We start from the raw sequence: 19,537 nt of genomic DNA, 5'->3' as shown, positions 1-19,537 counted from the left end.
CTGCTTTCTCGCCATAACCCTTGATCCCCCGAGTAGTAAGGACTTCATCTAACTCCCTTTTGAATATATTTAGTGAATTGGCCTCAACTACTTTCTGTGGTAGAGAATTCCACAGGTTCACCACTCTCTGGGTGAAGAAGTTTCTCCTCATCTCGGTCCTAAATGGCTTACCCCTTATCCTTAGACTGTGACCCCTGGTTCTGGACTTCCCCAACATTGGGAACATTCTTCCTGCATCTAACCTGTCTAAACCCGTCAGAATTTTAAACGTTTCCATGAGGTCCCCTCTCATTCTTCTGAACTCCAGTGAATACAAGCCCAGTTGATCCAGTCTTTCTTGATAGGTCAGTCCCACCATCCCGGGAATCAGTCTGGTGAATCTTCGCTGCACTCCCTCAATAGCAAGAATGTCCTTCCTCAAGTTAGGAGACCAAAACTGTACACAATACTCCAGGTGTGGCCTCACCAAGGCCCTGTACAACTGTAGCAACACCTCCCTGCCCCTGTATTCAAATCCCCTCGCTATGAAGGCCAACATGCCATTTGCTTTCTTAACCGCCTGCTGTACCTGCATGCCAACCTTCAATGACTGATGTACCATGACACCCAGGTCTTGTTGCACCTTCCCTTTTCCTAATCTGTCACCATTCAGATAATAGTCTGTCTCTCTGTTTTTACCACCAAAGTGAATAACCTCACATTTATCCACATTATACTTCATCTGCCATGCATTTGCCCACTCACCTAACCTATCCAAGTCACTCTGCAGCCTAATAGCATCCTCCTCGCAGCTCACACTGCCACCCAACTTAGTGTCATCTGCAAATTTGGAGATACTGCATTTAATCCCTTCGTCTAAATCATTAATGTACAATGTAAACAGCTGGGGCCCCAGCACAGAACCTTGCGGCACCCCACTAGTCACTGCCTGCCATTCTGAAAAGTACCCGTTTACTCCTACTCTTTGCTTCCTGTCTGACAACCAGTTCTCAATCCACGTCAGCAAACTACCCCCAATCCCATGTGCTTTAACTTTGCACATTAATCTCTTGTGTGGGACCTTGTCGAAAGCCTTCTGAAAGTCCAAATATACCACATCAACTGGTTCTCCTTTGTCCACTTTACTGGAAACATCCTCAAAAAATTCCAGAAGATTTGTCAAGCATGATTTCCCTTTCACAAATCCATGCTGTCTTGGACCTATCATGTCACCATTTTCCAGATGCACTGCTATGACATCCTTAATAATTGATTCCATCATTTTACCCACTACTGAGGTCAGGCTGACCGGTCTATAATTTCCTGTTTTCTCTCTCCCTCCTTTTTTAAAAAGTGGGGTTACATTGGCTACCCTCCACTCCATTGGAACTGATCCAGAGTCAATGGAATGTTGGAAAATGTTCAAATTCTTAAATATATTTTTTCAATGCACAATAAGGAGTCAGTGAAGCCTGGTAGATTGAGATGATGCAAGCAGGACGTTGTGCAGTATAGGATGCATATGGACAAGCTGTAGATGAATTGGAGCTTATATAGGTTGGAGTTTGGGAGGCCAGTGAGAAAGGCATTGGAAAAGTCAAATCTAGAGGTGACAAAGGCATGGATTACAGTGCCAATAAGGTGAAGATGGACACAGTCACTGTCTCATTGATCATGCCTTGGTGATGGACTAGATGTGGGATTCTAAATGAGAGAAAAACTTTAAATATGGTACATTAAAATAATGTGTTTTAATGTTCATAGGAAATTAAATTGTACAACACAAGAGGCCTCACACCTGTGCCGAGTCTCAGAGCAATCAACTTCGTGCCATTTCACTATCCACTACAGGAAAATAGAGTTACTGCATTGAAATTTAAACAGTTTCAATACAGTATTAGGGAGTGTTTCAACACCACAATATGTGAGCTCTTAACTTTAATAAATGGCTACTAGTGAGTTAACAGCCAAGTTAATTACATTCACCAGCCCACTTTAGGAACAAAATGTGACACAGAATGCCTTGGAGGCCCAGGGATGTGTTACATTAATAAGTGTGAATTTTCCAGAATGTAGCATCCCATCTTCTGGGGAAATTGCATACCTCACATATACTGCAAAAGACCAGCTTCTCAAGATTGGAATGCCATACCCTACCGAAGGCTCTAACAATGAATACTTCTAGTCTTTGTGCTGTCCATCAAAAGAATCACTGCATTAACTGGACAATAAAATGGAATCGCTCTATTTGCTCTTAAACTAAACTGGCAGCCAGAAAGTGAGTGTTTGCACCAATTTCGGTATAGCTTTCATAAGCTTCAACATTACTACGGTACAGATTCACTCCTATAATTTCCAGGGACTGATAAGATCCTTTCTTGTGGATAAACACATTACTTTGCTTTCCATTCTGATATTACCCAACAGGAATTTGAAATACATGAGCCAGGAAGCCATTTGTTGCATAGATGAACAGTTGAAAATGAAAAGTTTTCTAGGATTAAACTATTGAAGGATATAGTTTAATTTTGTTTGATCTAATTTCACCTGATTAGATTGCTGTACCTCAACTTGGGTTTTTATACTGGACCTTCAATTTTAGATGTCCTCCCACCAATAACATTCAAAAACTCCTCTTTATTCTAAGAACCCACTTTTCTCAAGAAGCATAGCTCCTTCAGGGTGGAAACAGATTAAGTCCATCTTCCATTAATTGGAGTTCCTCCAAAAATCAGTTTGAAGCTAATCTTGGACCTGAATGCCAGTGAGTCCATTAGATCATCTTGTATTATGTAAGCCTATTTTATGTAATGTCTCCCTTCATAATCTAACCCTTGGTGCCTTGGTATCATTCTGGTGAACCTGCACTGCACTCCTTCCAAGGCCTAGAAAATATCCTTTCTAAGGTGCAGTGTCCAAAACTGTTTATACTACTCCAGATGTGGTCCAACCAGGGCTTTGTATAGCTGTAGCAAAACTTCCTCCCCTTTATAACTAGAGGGCTAGAAGGCTAACATTCCATTTTCCTTTTTGATTATTTTTTGTACCCGACTATATTTTAAATGATGTGTACATGGTCGGCTAAATCTCCTTGGAACTCCACTATTCCTAACTTATCATTTAAATAATACTTGGATTATCCTTTTGTTGGTCTAAAATGGATGGCCTCGCACTTCCCTGCATTGAAATCTATCTGCCACAGTTTTACCCACTCACTTAATCTATCAATGTCTCTTTGTAACAAGGGTACAATCTCCAGAAATATAACCATGTTCTCTGGGAAACCATGCAGATCAAACTTGTATGGTTATTTATGGTGGTGCTCATGTAAATGACCAATAGCGGAACAAAAAAAACCAAACGGGACATGGTTAATTCTTTTGAATACAAAAAAATGGATATCAAAAAAACAATTAGTTGCCTTTCAATAACTCACTACTTTACAGAGGTAGACATACAATATCATGCAGATATCAAGGGACATTTATACACTGAAAAAAATGTACAACTGTAAATACCAACATTTTCTTATTGTGATGTACAGCAAAAAAAAATCAAACCAGTATGGGGACACTACCTGCAAATAGACACATTAGCCCCGATTTTAACTGCTGCATATATTATTCCCGGCAGAATGGAGATGACTGATTAATTCCCCCGCCAAACAGGCTTGGAGACCGCATTGCTGTGACTAGGATTGATCTTATACACATATGCAACTATCCTCCACTGACTGCCTTTTTCTGGAGAAGTAATCAATTTGTACTATATAACTAAACTCCACTCACTGCATTTTGCTGCAGAAATCACTCGCTAGTCACGAGTTCGGTTTGCTGCAGTTTGTGTCTGCATATTCCTGCATGCACCACTATTCCTGGAGACTTGTACTGCGCGGTTTAAACACTTTTGCACTGAATGAATAGACTTTGTTGTAAAATACACCGTTCGCCGAGTAATGTTATAAGTCCCACCCCTACCTCATTATTGACACAACTCTGTCAGCCAGTCACTGGATTTTAACTAGGGCCATAAGTGCAGAGGTTGAAGTGGGCGACAAACTGGTTCCTTGCAACAGGAGACCTGGGAGACTAACTCTCAGGTCTTAATTAAATATTCAAAAGTTGACTCCGACCTGAACGCAGCAGTAATTACGAGAAGTGACAAGATTGCACTCCTGTTCCTTCTGGCTCACAAGAAAACCTTTAAAAAAAATCAAAAATTTGTACTTAGCTGGACCTCTTCCGGACAGGATTTTGAATGCCACCAGGTTTCACAGGCGGGGCAAGCACCGAGCTTCACCGATGCAATTGCCAGTCAAAATCGTGCTGGGTACTAAATTACATAATCAGACCCCGCAGTTAAATATTAATGAGGTCCCTGCTTGCCCCATCGCTGTCAGAAAGCAGACAATTAAATAGTGACAGATGCGAGCATGTCAGGAATGCAGTGTTAAATGGCCAACTGTCAGGGTTAGTTTGGATCCATTATTACAGATACCCTCAAAATACTGTGGTTTTTTCAGACCCAAACTGCAACATCCAAAAGTTAATGTTAGTGTTAATCATTACAGAAAACATTTATATGAACATATACAGCAAATGAAGCAATAAAAGTCAACAAATACAGAAAAAATATATAATGTAGAATCATGACTCATTTGGTAGTACCCTCGCCTCTGAGTCAGAAGGTTGGTTGTAGGTTCAAGTTCCGCTCCAGTGACTTGAGCTGAAAAATCTAGACTGACACTCCAGTGCAGTACTGAGGGAATGATGCGCTATTGGAGATGCTGTCTATCGGATGACTCTCTCAGGTGGACGTAAACAATCCAATGGCACTATTTTGAAAAGCAGGGGAGTTATCCCCGGTATCCTGGCCGATATTTATCCTTCAACCATCACTAAAACAAATGATCAGGTCATTAATACAGGTCATTGCTGTTTGTGGGAGCTTGCTACATGCAAATTGGCTGAGTTTCCTACATTACAACAGTTACTACACTTCAAAAAGTACTTAATTGGCTGTAAAGCGCTTTGGGACGTCTGGTGGCCATAAAAGGCACTATATAAATGCAAGTCTTTCTTTTTCAGTTTGGGATATGGCTGGTACTCGAGACAACAATCTGATGATCCTTTAAACTTCTGGGATACTCTTCAGGACCTGTGATTATCTGGGACCCAGAATACATATACTCATGTATTTTTATCTGAATGGGGAGGGTGGAAAATACCTGTGTGCTGTAAACTACAGCAGAAAACCAGCAATTTTGAGATATATCATCACAGGCAGTCCCTTGAAATCGAGGAAGGCTTGCTTCCACTCAAAGGGAGTTCTCAGGTGGCTGTACAGTCAAATACGGGAATTACAGTCTCTGTAACAGGTGAGGCAGACAGTGGTTGAAGGTAAGGGTGGGTGAGGAGTCTGGTTTGCCACACGCTCCTTCTGCTGTCTGTGCTTGATTTCCACATGCTCTTTGCGACGAGACTCGAGGTGCTCGACGCCCTCCACTTTGGGCGGTCTTGGGCCAGGGATTCCCAGGTGCTGGTGGGGATGTTGCACTTTATCAAGGAGGCTTTGAGGGTGTCCTTAAAAAGTTTCCTCTGGCCAACCGAGGCTCGCTTAGCGTGTTAGAGCTCAGAATAGAGCACTTGTTTAGGGAGTCTCGTGTCGGGCATGCGGACGATGTGGCCCACCCAACGGAGCTGTTCGAACGTGGTCAGTGCTTTAATTCTGGGGATATTGGACTGTGCGAGAACATGGATGTTCCTCCCAGTGGATTTGCAGGATCTTGTGGAGGCAGCACTGGTGGTACTTCCCCAGCGCTTTGCAATGTCTACTGTATATAGTCCATGTCTCAGCCATATAGGGCGGGTATCACTACTGTCCTGTAGACCATAAGCTTGGTGCCAGATTTGAGGTCCTGGTCTTCAAACACTCTTTTGCTCAGGCGACCGAAGGCTGCACTGGAGGTGGTGTTGGACCTAGTCATCGATATCTGCCCTTGCTGATAGTAGGCACCCGAGGTATGGAAAATGGTCCACTTTGTCCAAGGCAGCGTCGTGGATTATGACGACCGGGGGGCAGTGTTGTGTGGCAGAGTCAGGTTGGTGGAGGACTTTGTCTTACGGCTGTTTAGAGTAAGGCCTAGGTTTCATATGCTTCCGTGAAAGTGCTGACGATGGCTTGGAATTCGGCCTCAGTGTGCTTCTGCTTACTGTAGTTCGATGACAGAGGATGGGACGACCTTGGATCTAGCCTGGAGGCGGCAAAGGTTGAACAGGTTCCCATTGGTTCTATAGTTCAGTTCCACTCCAGCAGGGAGCTTGTTGAGAGTAAGATGAAGCATTGCAGCAAGGAAGATCAAGAAGAGCGTTGGTGCGATGATGAAGCCATGCTTGACCCTGGTCTGGATGTGGATTGGGTCTGTGGTGGATCCGTTGGTCAGGATCATGGCTTACATGTCATCGTGGAGCCGGCGCAGGATGGTAACAAACTTTTGGGGGCAGCCGAAACGGAGGACGCTCTATAGTCCCTTACAGTTGAGTGTCAAAGGCCTTTATGAAGTCAAAGGCGGCTATGTACAAGGGTTGATGCTGTTCCCTGCATTTTTTTTCCCCTCAAGATGGCCCCCGAGGAGGCTGCTCCTAGGGAGCTCCTCTGCTGAACTATATCCCTGGCCATCCGTTGCCATTCTACACCTTTTCTTCTCCAAACTCCTCCCACCACTGCTTAAGTTTCCCCTGGTCCTAACAGTGGGTGCATTTCTTTACTCCTAAAAGCACAAACCCAAGCTGCAAGGGTAGCTATCTGAATCCATTGCCCATCCCCCAATCGCTCTTCATCTTCATCAGTGACCAGCAAGCCTTCGCTCCCCCGCTGGCTATAGACGGCCCAGCTACTCCTCGCAGGTACCATCGGCGTCCGGGGAGCTCCCGACCAACTCACAGGTTTGGATCCCACCGAGTACTCACCGACCTGACCCCGCTGGCACCTCGACTTCCCTTTGGCCGCCAGTCCTACCCGACCAGAGTTGACCCGACCCTGCTGGCACCTTGACTTCCCATCAACCACCGACCCCATTCGACTGCGGAGGCAAAGACAGCTGGAGGAATCGCAGCGGACATGTGGTGCGTGTAATGGTGGTGGCCACCCTCTCTCCTCCTACGACCCACCGAGAAACAAAGATGGAGTGGGATGGAGCTAATGAACGTGAACGGGGCTCGAGTGTTTGCCCTCAGCTGGGGACTAATCCCTAGGAGAGTGAAGCATTGCCTCAAGTCCCTCACCACCACAGATTTCCCAGCGTCTAGACCCATACAGCATAGCCTGTGATTATATATGCTTCATATAAAAGTAGTTTGCACTGCCGTTATACAAATATTCATTGTTTACTTTTTCAATTTTTTTTTAAAAATCTCACTCAATAAACAAATTTCACCCTATATAGATGTCACACACATATTCACAGTTTTCACCTACGATTAACGAAAAAAAGCTTCTACCCATTGGAGGTATATGTACATATATATCTATTACACACACACACACACACACACACATATATAAATATATTCTTGCCAAGCTAACTAGCTTGGCAAGAATTATTTGGATAAAAACTTCTGCAAAATGTGAATAAATTAAAATGCTACATACAAATCTGAACATCTCGATTAGAATTACACACAAATCAAGTTCATTTATCCAGATTCAACTGCACATTCTACTTAAGACTACTGGTAGATGAAAATGTTATTGGTTTTGTCTTAACTCACAAAGCAAAACATAAAAGTACTGTAACAATTTTTACAGCACATTAGTATGCACCAGTTTTGAAATACTAAAACAAACAGTGCTTCGTGTAATCAGCATAGAACATTTTAATTTGTGCAGCAGATTGGTAATGCTTTGCTTATCAGCATTATTTTTTTAATGAATCCATACATTCAGCTATTTTATAGTACTTACCCTGGGCCAACCAATTTGGGAATATTCAGTACAAAATGTCTTAATTTGCTGAAATAACTTTATAAAAAAGTTTACAACTAAGGGCGATAATGATCGCACATTTGGATTTTCAGGGCTCAGGTTTAGTGCAGTCTTTAAGATCCCTTGTGTATCTTAGCACAACTTAAGCTGGACCATTATCACCCTACTGGTATCACTAGTTATTTGATAACTAAATTCAGGGAAATAAGTGATAGTACACTATTGTCCAGGATGGCTGAAGATGGAAAAAATGATCAGATTTGCATTTGATAGAACCATACTAGCTTACATCACTAGTCGAGGAACCCAGAGGTTTGAACTAATAATCTAGAGACCGCAAGTTCAAATCTCACCATGGCAACCTGAAAATTAGAATTCATTTTTTAAAAATCTGGATATAAAAAGCTGGTATGTGAGAAAGTCACCGTGAAGATGTCAGATTTTCGTAAAAATCCGATTAGTTCACTAATGTCCTTTATGGAAGAAAACCTGCCGTTCTTACCCAGTCTGGCCTATATGTGACCAACATGGTTAACTCTTAACTTCCCTCTGAAATGGTGTGGCAAGTCAGTCAGCTGTATCAAAACTACTGCAGTGGTTCAAGAAAACAGGCCAGCATCACTTTCTCAAGGCAGCTAGTGATGGGCAAAAATGCCAGTCTTGGCAGTGATACCTGTATCCCAAGAATGAATAATAAGAATTAGTTAATTGAATTCTAATGAATGAGAATGTGTTTTAGCCATATAATCTCATTTCATAAGCAAACTGCAGGCTCGATGGACCATATGGCCCACTCCTGCTCCTTTTCTTATATGACATGACAGTCTACTATACAAAAGTGGAGCACCCTTCTTCTTGGTCCTTTTGCAGCTTGTATTAAACGTGAGCTAAACAAAGTGTTTGAGAATTTGAAACTCAAATCAACATCCTCCGTGAGTTGCAGCAAAAATGCTCAGGAGTAAAATTAAACATTTTAACAAAATAAATTGTTACGTATACAGTTCTTTTTAGCAAAACTGTGCAGATCCACATGAAAAGTCGATTCTTGAAGTTGTGTGAGCATTCCCTTTCTAAAATATTAAGTAAAAAAATTAGATGTCTCAGAAACCCCCTCCAACCCTATTAGCAGGAAACAATATTAGCACACTTTCATATAAATATATTAAGAGCTATTGCAACAGCCCTTCTAAAATAATAGTCTGCACAAAGATGATTCTTGACTCTTCGAAAATGTAGTGAAGAACAACATCGGAACGTTTCTTGTATTTAAAATGGCTTCCATTCATCCAAATTCATTTCCATTTTACAAATATAGTAATTTTCTAATTGCAGGTTTAATAATCAAATGGACAAGAAAGATTCTGCATAGGAACATTTTCTGTAAAGAAAGGAATTCTGTACCTTTACACCAGAATAACTTAATTAAAATATGAACTGCAGAAAATAGCAGGCTGACACATCTAAATAGGTATAGTTTATATAAACAATTTCTCCAGTCAGAGCTTTTATTTTAAATGGACTTCATTTCCTTTCAGTATTGTCCGAGAAGTTACATCAAAACATCCAACTTCGTACTTTGTGTAGAACCTTTAATGTGTATTCCATTGGTGGCACCGTAACAAAGATCTTGGCTGAACTGGACTGATCGTAATATGCCCTTAAAAAGTAGTACAGCAAACAATCTGACATTTACCTCTAATAACAAACCTCATAACTTAAAAAAAATCAATAACCCAATAAGATTAACCTTTTAAACATAAATTATGGTAGGTATACATATATTAAGTGTCCCCAAAATGTTGCTAAACTTTTTTATTAAAAATTTAATCCCAGAAAGGATCACTTGCATCCATTCTCACTCCACTTATAGTACTGGATAAGGCTTTAAAAGACCAACTTCAACTTAATTGTGGATATACTGAAAAGTCTCAATACAAATAGAGAAACTGCTGGTTATTGAGGTAGCTCCTCCAGATTATTTTCAGCACAGTACCCAGAGGACATTTATTTGGCCATTTTGTTTGCATACATTGAGGGCACATAACATTCATTGAGACAGAGTATCACAAAGAATTGCTGACCAACTAATAATGCAAATGAACTTCCTGGGTACAGTTCTGAAAAACTAGTCTATGAAATGGGTTAGATCATATACAGAAATGGTGGGCATTCCACAATGCTGTGAAGGAAACATATGCTTCAATGCTGTAAAGGAAACAAAACTTATTAGCTTTTAACATCCCTCCTAAATGGTACTGAATTCTACAAAAAGAAAATGACTACATCCACTCCCAGTTAAGAAGGGATGCTTCCAATTTTCTGAGACAGCCTTGATAAAAAACATATCCCAAAATAAACTACAAGCAAGCTTTCAGCTTATCCACAATTGTAACTAAACAGGAGTTAATCTTTAAAGGCTCCTATCATAAAAATGATCTATTCCATGCATGTGCCACATCGTTCTTAATGCTTCATTTCAGATGAATACTAAGATAGGATAATCATCCCAAAAGATATTCCGACTGTATACATCTTGTGTACATTGTGGATTTTCTCTAGTTTACTAATTTTTTTAAAATTTATTTTGAATTCCTCTGTCTACAAGTAATGTGATGAAAACAATGCCCTGTGCAAGCTACCAGTGAGTACAACAGCAAAAAATATTATACATTTTATACACACTAAAATAAAACTTCATTAACTTAAGTAACTGGGTATGGACTGCACTTGCCATCGACACAATGAAGGAACAATTTAATACAATGTTAGCAATGTAATGGGCAGTTTTACAGGGGCCCCACCCAAAGATTTCTACTGAAATAACTCATGCAGTTATTTGTATCCAATGGTAAAATATAGCATGTTCAAAAAAAGCACATTCTTGTCATTTTATAAATGTGCACACTATTTGGGAGTTTGCATTAAAGGCTTCTTCTTAGCAGAATATCGCAAAAGTAGGGCAATACAAGTGAGGCAGCTGCAGTTCATTTAACCAGCTTTATATACCCAATATCCTTACAAGCACAGCGGTGCCAAACATTTTGTAAAATGCCTGTACATCAACATTGAGAATCGGGGAAAAAGAAATTCAAACAATTATTTTATTTTTATTGATGGTATTTCACGTTTTCTAGATTTTATTTCCTTTTTTTTTTACAGTACTGAAAACAAAATGAAAACACATTCACATTTTCCCGAGGAACTGTTAAAGATGATCTCTACATGGGTAAAACAGTGAGCAACCAGAAGTTGGGTCCATTTTTGTTCAAAATTATCACAGGGAATGAGGGCTTGATCTGAATAATCTAGTACACTTACTGCAATTTATTTGGAGAAGGTCTTCTTAATATTTTTAAAACGAACCTCCCAGTTCATGCGATTATACAGTCCAGAACAGATAAACCTGTTGAATGCATCTTATGCTACATAAGTGTATACTTTGCGATCCTCAGGTGTTCGTGCCAAATATTCTCTCTCAATAAGTCCCTCGATTCTTTTTTTAATAACCACTGGGCTTGGTAAGAAGCGAGCCTTTAGCTGCTGGGTCACCTATGGGCAGGGAAAGTGAGAAAAAAAGTTACTGAAGTTTCTTTAAAAACTAGACTACTATAAATAAACTTCAAACCATTGAAAATGTATAGCTTTCTGTAGCTCAAGAGTGGTCCTGGGATTTGGCAGCATTGAGGAAATGGTCCAGGGGTCCTGCAATTTTATAGGACGAGAAGCAATGCAGAGAAAGATTCTAGCCTTCGGTAGAACTGGAGATTAGAATGCAAGGCTCATCTCACTGGAAAAGGGGGGAGGGGAGATGCAGGATTCCTGGCAGCACTCAGTGAATGGGCTGCAATAGCATTGTGGAGGAGGATTCGACAATCTGACATTATTGGGGGAGGCTCCTGCGATCTGGCAACATTAAAGGGACCAACACAAGGAGGACGAAGTGGAAGGGAAGAAAAGAGCCAGGCAAAGAATCTCATGCGACACTTAACCCCAAGTTATAGTGCAGTGGTAAGTAAAGTGGGACTACACTCACATGGCGGAAAAACATGACGGGAAACATGTTACAGAAAATTAAGTTATAGGACATATGTACAAGACTTTTAAGGGCCCGTATTAAAATCTGCATCAGCCATTTGTTAAATCATCCTTTTAATATAGTAATTTAGTTTTCATTAAATGGTCACCAGAATAGTCACCAACTAGCCGATAGCCACGACATACGAGGATTCTTCACTGCAGTCAAGGTCACCTACGGTCCAAACTCCCAAGGCCCCACCCCACTCCTGGCAAAGTACGGGGAAACACTCATCAAGGACAACGAGGCTATCAGGGCCCACTGGAAGGAGCACTTTGAAGATCTCCTCAACCAAGACTCTGCCTTTGACTCGAGTGTTCTCAACTCCATCCCGCAGCATGCAACCTGCCACCACCTCAGGTGAAACCCCAAACCTGCACGAGGTAGGCAAAGCCATAAAACAACTCAAGAACAACAAGGCTATGGGTGCAGATGGAATTCCTGCTTAGGCGCTAAAATATGGCGGAGAGGCGCTGTTGGTGCGGATAAATGACCTCATCTCTCTCATTTGGAGGGAGGAGAGCATGCCGGGAGATCTCAGAGATGCAGTGATCGTGTCCATTTTTAAAAAGGGGAACAAATCCAACTGTGGCAACTACAGGGGAATCTCCCTGCTATCAACCACTGGGAAGGTTGTCGCTAGAGACCTCCTCAACTGTCTTCTCCCTGTAGCTGAGGAGCTCCTCCCGGAGTCATAGTGCGGATTTCGTCCCCTACGGGGAACAACGGAAATGATCTTTGCAGCACGACAACTGCAGGAAAAATGCAGGGAGCAGCGCCAGCCCTTATACATGGCCTTTTTCAATCTTACACTGCAGTCAAGGTCACCTACAGTCCAAACTCCCAAGGCCCCACGCCATTCCTGGCAAAGAACGGAGAAACACTCATCAAGGACACCTTTGACACTGTCAACCGTGAGGGCTTATGGAGCGTCCTCTTCCATTTTGGGTACCCCAAAAGGTTGTCAACATCCTTCGCCTGCTCCACGACGATATGCAGGCCGTGATCCTTACCAATGGATCTGTTACAGACCCATTCCGTGTCCGAACCGGGATGAAACAGGGCTGAGTCATCACTCCAACCCTTTTATCAATCTTCCTCACTGCCATGCTCCACCTCACTGTCAACAAGCTCCCCGCTGGAGTGGAACTAAACTACAGAACCAGTGGGAAGCTGTTTAACCTGCGCCGCCTCCAGACCAGGTCCAAGACCACCCAAACCTCCGTCGTTGAACTGCAGTCTGCGCACATTCGGAGGCTGAACTCCAGGATATAGTCAATGTATTCACCGAGGCATATGAAAGTATGGGGCTTACGCTTAACATCCGTAAGACAAAGGTCCTCCACCAGCTTGTCCTCGCCGCACAGCACTGCCCCCCAGTCATCAAGATTCACGGCGTGGCCCTCGACAACGTGGACCACTTCCCATACCTCAGGAGCCTCTCATCAACAAAGGCAGACATTGATGCGGAGATTCAACATTGCCTCCAGTGCGCCAGTGCAGCCTTCGGCCGCCTGAGGAAGAGTTTTCGAAGACCAAGCCCTCAAACCTACCACCAAGCTCATGGTCTCTACAGGGCTGTAGTAGTACCCGCCCTCTTGTATGGATCAGAGGCATGGACGACTTACAGAAGACACATCAAGTCGCTGGAGATATACCAACAACAATTTCTCCGCAAGATCCTGCAAATCCCCTGGGAGGACAGACGCACCAACATCAGTGCCCTCGCCCAGGCTAACATCCCCAGCATTGAAGCACTAATCACACTCGATCAACTTCGTTGGGCAGGCCACTTAGTTCACATGCCAGACACGAGACTCCCTAAGCAACTGCTCTATGCGGAACTCCTTCATGGTAAACAAGCAAAAGATGGGCAGCGAAAATGTTAAAAGGACGCACACAAAGCCTCCCTAGTGACGTGTGACATCAGCTGGGAGACCCTGGCCGAAGACCGCCCTAGGTGGAGAAAGTGCATCCAGGAGGGCGTTGAGCTCTTCGAATCTCAATGCTGCAAGTGTGAAGAGGTCTGGCGTAGGCAGCGGAAGGAGCGTGTGGTAAATCAATACCACCCCCCACTTTCCCCAACGAATATCTGTCCCATCTGTGACAGGGTCTGTAGCTCTCAAGTTGGACTGTTCAGTCACCAAAGAACTCACTTTAGGAGTGGAAGCAAGTCTTCCTCGATTCCGAGGGACTGCCTATGATGACCAGAATAGTGATGGAATTAGTACACAAATAATTAACTTAATCAATCTTGAACTTTGACATTATAAAATATATACAAAATGAATTATATACAAATCAGTTTTAAATATTAGATATTTCACATGTACATTTTCTTAAAAATAAAATTTAAATTGTTCTCACCTCTGCTACCAGAACATTATGCTGCATCTTCTTCCTCGATTTCATGATGCGCACAATGGCAGCTTCAATTTCATGCTTTCTGTCATCATCAACTTTCTGGCGTGTTTCTTTTCGTTCTGGATCGGACTCTCCTTGTTTGGCAGCAACTGTAAATTAAATCCAATAACCAATTTAAATCTTTAAGAACCAAATATCAAACTTACAATTCCTGAACTCTTGACATTTCAATACAAGGTAAATCTAACTTTCCTTTGATGAAACCAGGAGAACTTAGTTAACTTCAAAGTGGCGTTCAAGCAGAGATACAGCATAGAGAACACAGTAAATTAACAGGATGTGTAAAAAAAGTAAAGTGGTGTTGCAGAATTAAATTCTAGTAAACATGGAAAAACTGACGATTGCAGCAAGATGTGGTTCTGCAAATGGCAACCGTTTCAATTCTGCACAATACTCTGCAGTAATTCAACATTGATAGTTTAGCAGTGAAGCATGCAAAGTGCTTGTGATTTTGGCAAAGTAACATTACATAAATTGTAATGGAGTACAATCAAGTAGAAAAATATTAAAAAAACAAATTTTTGATTCACGACGGGAACTTCAAATCAAGCACATTGGGGCATGAAGATACTACACAGATATATTTGCCGCTGTTTTCATTCTTAAGAAGCTCAACCTCCATGTATAAATTTTTTTTTTACTATCATCTCATTTTAGGGGATGGGAAGGAGAGAGAGAGACAACAAGGGACAATCAACAAGGGACGCTTTAGGTTGGCCAGCCCTCCAACCCAGCCACAACTCACCCATTTCCTTGCAGCACCAGAACGGACAGCCAGGCATTTAAAAAGGGACAGAAAAGCCTTGAAGGTGAAAAGGAAAATACTAATCATCAGCCAAGATCAAGGCCTAAAAAGTTGGGTGTTAAATGGAGGCCTCTACTTGGCCCTCCATATGAGCCATTACCATCACTTTCCACCTGGTTGTCTAAGGGCACAGCATTAAGAGGAGTAGCCTCAATGGCAACTACACTTTATATTTGGGAGGCAGGGGAAGAGGCAGGACTGCAGCCGTTGTGAGCAGGAAATTTAACTTGGGATTAGAACTGGTGGCAGGTTATACAGCCAAATTTTGCCCTCTTTTTTGTCACAATGCGATGTAGGATCCTGGAGGAAAATCCAGCCTGCCCTTTCATGAAATTCATATTATTCTACTGCCCTATTAGTCAGATTAGCCTTTCTAGACCCTTTTTGAAATGCATCATTAGTCTTTGATCAGGAAAGGTAAAAGTGGAAAGGTGAAGGACTCCATGTTGTTCAGTGAAAATTAGGATCAAACCCCTGCCTGAGGCAAATTTATGGATAGTATGAAGATTATCAAATGATTGCTGGACAGAACCAGGCTGACTACAGATTCCGGAGAGTGGATATCTTGTAATTAATTTTGAAGTAGCCCAAGTGAGCTCTGATGCCTTCTTTTCGAATGTACAAGTCAGCATTAGATACAGTCTCCTAATGAACCTTTGCTGAAACAATTTCCTTACATTTAGGTCCTTATTTTCCCAGAAAGTCTAAAGGTGTGCTTATTAGCAGAATACCCTTGATAGCTCTGCACTTTCAGAAATTGAACATTGGTCAGAGGAAACATCGACTGAACCAAACTGATCAAGGTTCATTTCAGTGATCCAGTTTAGGTATGGAAAGTATCAACTTAATAAAACAGATACTTGGTGTAAATTTTCCAAAAAGAATGTTTAAGCACTGTGATTAGAACTATTCTGCATCAAATTTCAGTAATAGCATCCAGTGAAGGAAACATGAAAACCTTTTTCTGCTATGCTGAAACAATCATGCTATTAATTATAGCGGGAAATAGCATGTGGTTTGGAACAGAGTGGGATAACTGTAAACAGCAGCCGAATGCCATGAAAACATTACAACAACATACAATGATACAGCGCATTTAACTTGGCAAAACGTCCCAAGGTGCTTACAAGAGCGATAGCAATAAAAATATTTTTGCCACAGAAGGAAATATCTGGACAGGTGACAAAAGCTTGGTCAAAGAGGTAGGTTTTAAAGAGCATCTTAAAGGAGGAGAAAGAGGTTTAGAGAATTCTAGAGTTTAGGGCGAAGGCAGAGTACCCCATGTGAGAAGTCTGTGGGATGACACTAATACTCGATTGATATGTGGAAGAAATCAAATGTTTGTAACTGACTTCTTAAAAAGTTGCCTTGACAGGGAAACCCTTTCTTAAACAGCAACCTCCACAACATTATGCACCTCAGCCCCACTGTCACTGAAATCTTTGTACATGCCTCCGTCATGTACCCTAACCCTAAAAGTAGACTCAACCACCAACACTCTCCCCCATCCTTCACTCTCCATAAATTTCAACCTGTTCAAATCTCGGCCGCACATATCCTGCTCCACACTAAAGGGCTAGACTTTCCCCTTCATTTTCAGCGGTTTTCTCGGCGGTACAGCTACTTTTTGGTGAAAAACCACCTGGCGAAAGTTTCCTCTTTATTTTAATTTTAATTAAATTTTTTAAAAAAGGAATTCCACCGACATTTTGAAAATACCACTGGGGAGCAAACCACCCATGTGCATCTGTGTGCACTGCCGAGAAAACCGCCACGATCCAAGTTTTGACTCAACGGGGACCCATACGCACTGCCGAGGAAACCGCCCACGAAAAGCTGCCGGAAACAGGGTGGTAGGCGAATACCCTGCAAAGAAAGCGAAGTTAAAGGTTTTTTATAATTATTTTAAAAATTCTTTAATGATGATCACGTTAAAAAGGGTCTGAAGAATGTTTTCTAACTTTTTAGTTTTTGCTTAATTAAAAATGTTTTTTTTTTTGCATTTTCCCCCCCCTCCCCAGGCCCAACCGCAGTCCTGGTCTAAATTTTAAGTACTTACCGTCCATTCCAGTAAGAACCGCCCATTTTATCTAGTTTCGCCTTTAACTGCCAAGAATCTTAGTGCAAGATCCATTTTCTTCCCGGGCGGTATTTTTTTTTATATAACCTTTTTTATGGAAATTTTCGCCAGCGTTATTTGTAGAATCTTAGTGGTCTTTCTGGGCGGCAATCGGGCGGTGGGGGGGCTTTAGGGAAAGTCTAGTCCAAAGTCTTGTTTGCCTAACACCCTGTACTTGCTGAATGACACTGGTTTCCAGCTCCCCAAAGCACTGCGTTTAAAATCCTTGCCAATAAATCCTTCTATGGCTTTGTCCACCCGTTGAAAGAATATTCCTTCCCAAAAACTCTATTCCTCTGATTTTGTCCTTGTATCCATTGGTAAAGGAGTTTTCAGTCGCCTTGGTCTTACACTTTTGGATTCCCTTTCCACTTTGATCAAGCTTTTGGTCACTTCTAATCTCTCCATTTCTAGCTCAACACCCATTTTTCTTACGCCGTATATATGTTTCTTATATTAAAGGTGCTGCATAAATGCAAGTTGTTGTTCCTGTTTAGGATTTCCAGCCATGTTTAACACTGTTATGGCATTACTATTAGCTGTTTTTTCACATTACCTCCTAGAGATCCTACTTAAGAGGGGAGAAAGATCAACAAAGGAAAAATACTTGTACAAGAAAGTACTTCTCTTCTTTCCAAAGTTATCCTCTTTTTATAGAGAGCTGTGGCTGCTATTTGTAATATAGTTGTTTTCACCCAGAATCAGGAGGATAAAAACAAAATACAGCAGATGCGGAAAATCTCAAAAATAAGAAAGTTGGAAACATGCAGGTCCAGTCAGTCAGTATACAACATACAAGTTTACCTTTCAGGTGCAGACTCTTCTCCAGAACAGTATTAATATGCCTGTACACCTCATAGTTTTCCAATCAGAAAGAAGAAAATATCTTTTGTTTTCCAATCAGAAAGAAGAAAATATCTTTTGTTTTCAGTCCTTAAATGCAAATTTATCCGTTCTCTCCACAGATGCTGACCAACCTGCTGCGTGTTTCCACCATTTTGTGTTTTTGTTTGATGCTATTTGCAGATATCGACAGCAGTGCTTAGTAGTGAACTTAAAAAAAAACTGTTGATGTTGAAATGATAACCAGTTGCCACACAGTCGGTTTGAACACTTAAGATTTAAAGGAGGATTTACTTTACTGGATCTCCTTACTGAAAACCATTAAGGGTCCAAATTCATGCAAGTCTGGACAATGTTGATAACTTACCCACTATCAATTTTACTAGCCAAACATTTCTGTGTGTACAGTTACCCCTATCTGTGTAGAAAATATTTACCTCTGTCTAATTAAAACATATTTTTCTTTAAACAAACCTGTTTGAATCTTGACTCTGTGCAACTTTGATGTGAACTGATCATTCACTATAAAAACATGACCAGGCTCAATTTCTTTTGACTTGGGTTCTTTGCTAAGGACTCGTTGTGTTGGTTTGCCACATGCTAATGACTGAAGAGCTCTGATCAATTCTCGTTCAGGAATATCTGTCTCCTGCTGAATTTCCTGGAAATAAAATTATAGCGCTTTAAAAAAAGAGAGTATACTTACAATAATACCTCATTTCTAAATGTACTGTTTTGTTAAACATTAGCCAAGTGGTAGCACTTTTAGAAAAGCATCTAAGTATTTAAATTGAACAATTTAAATGTTGACACTTGGTCCACATCTTGTAAAGTTTGTGTTAGTGGAACAAATAGGAGAATCGAAAAAGTTGCGATGAGAAGACAGGCCAGTGCCCTCTAACAAACATCCTAGGATAACTTGCCATCTTTGATATTGTTGTTTGCAACTCATGCATTAACAAAGAGAAGTAATATGCAAACACTCATTTCTTTTATAAACACATTTTTGGATGGCTTGCAAACAGTGTAAGTAACAAAAAAAAAAATATTGCAGATGCTGTAAATCTGAAATAACCAAAAATGCTGGAAAGACTCAGCCGGTCAATCAGTATTGGTGGAGCGGGAAACAGAGTTAACGTTTCAGGTTGATGACCTTTTGTCAGAACTGGCAAAAGTAAGAGATCTAACAGTTTTACAGCCCCTCTAGACCCATTACCACCACCTTTTGCCTTGCACCATTATCCCTTTTGTCATTTAATCACTCCTGCCTTCCACCCCAACACAGATGAAGCCTCTCTTTTGCCTCTTT

General features: G+C 41.4%; 1 pseudogene; it reads right to left on the bottom strand.

Annotated features, from left to right (window-relative positions):
• Positions 1-9,277: 9,277 nt before the first annotated feature.
• Positions 9,278-19,537, bottom strand: part of LOC139257831 (cullin-3-like) — a 131,015-nt pseudogene continuing 120,755 nt past the window's right edge.

This window comes from Pristiophorus japonicus, unplaced genomic scaffold (genome assembly GCF_044704955.1).
Source record: "Pristiophorus japonicus isolate sPriJap1 unplaced genomic scaffold, sPriJap1.hap1 HAP1_SCAFFOLD_911, whole genome shotgun sequence".
Lineage (NCBI taxonomy): Eukaryota > Metazoa > Chordata > Chondrichthyes > Pristiophoridae > Pristiophorus > Pristiophorus japonicus.
The sequence above is the reverse complement of the archived record's forward strand: the minus strand, read 5'-3'. Positions and strand labels throughout refer to the sequence as shown.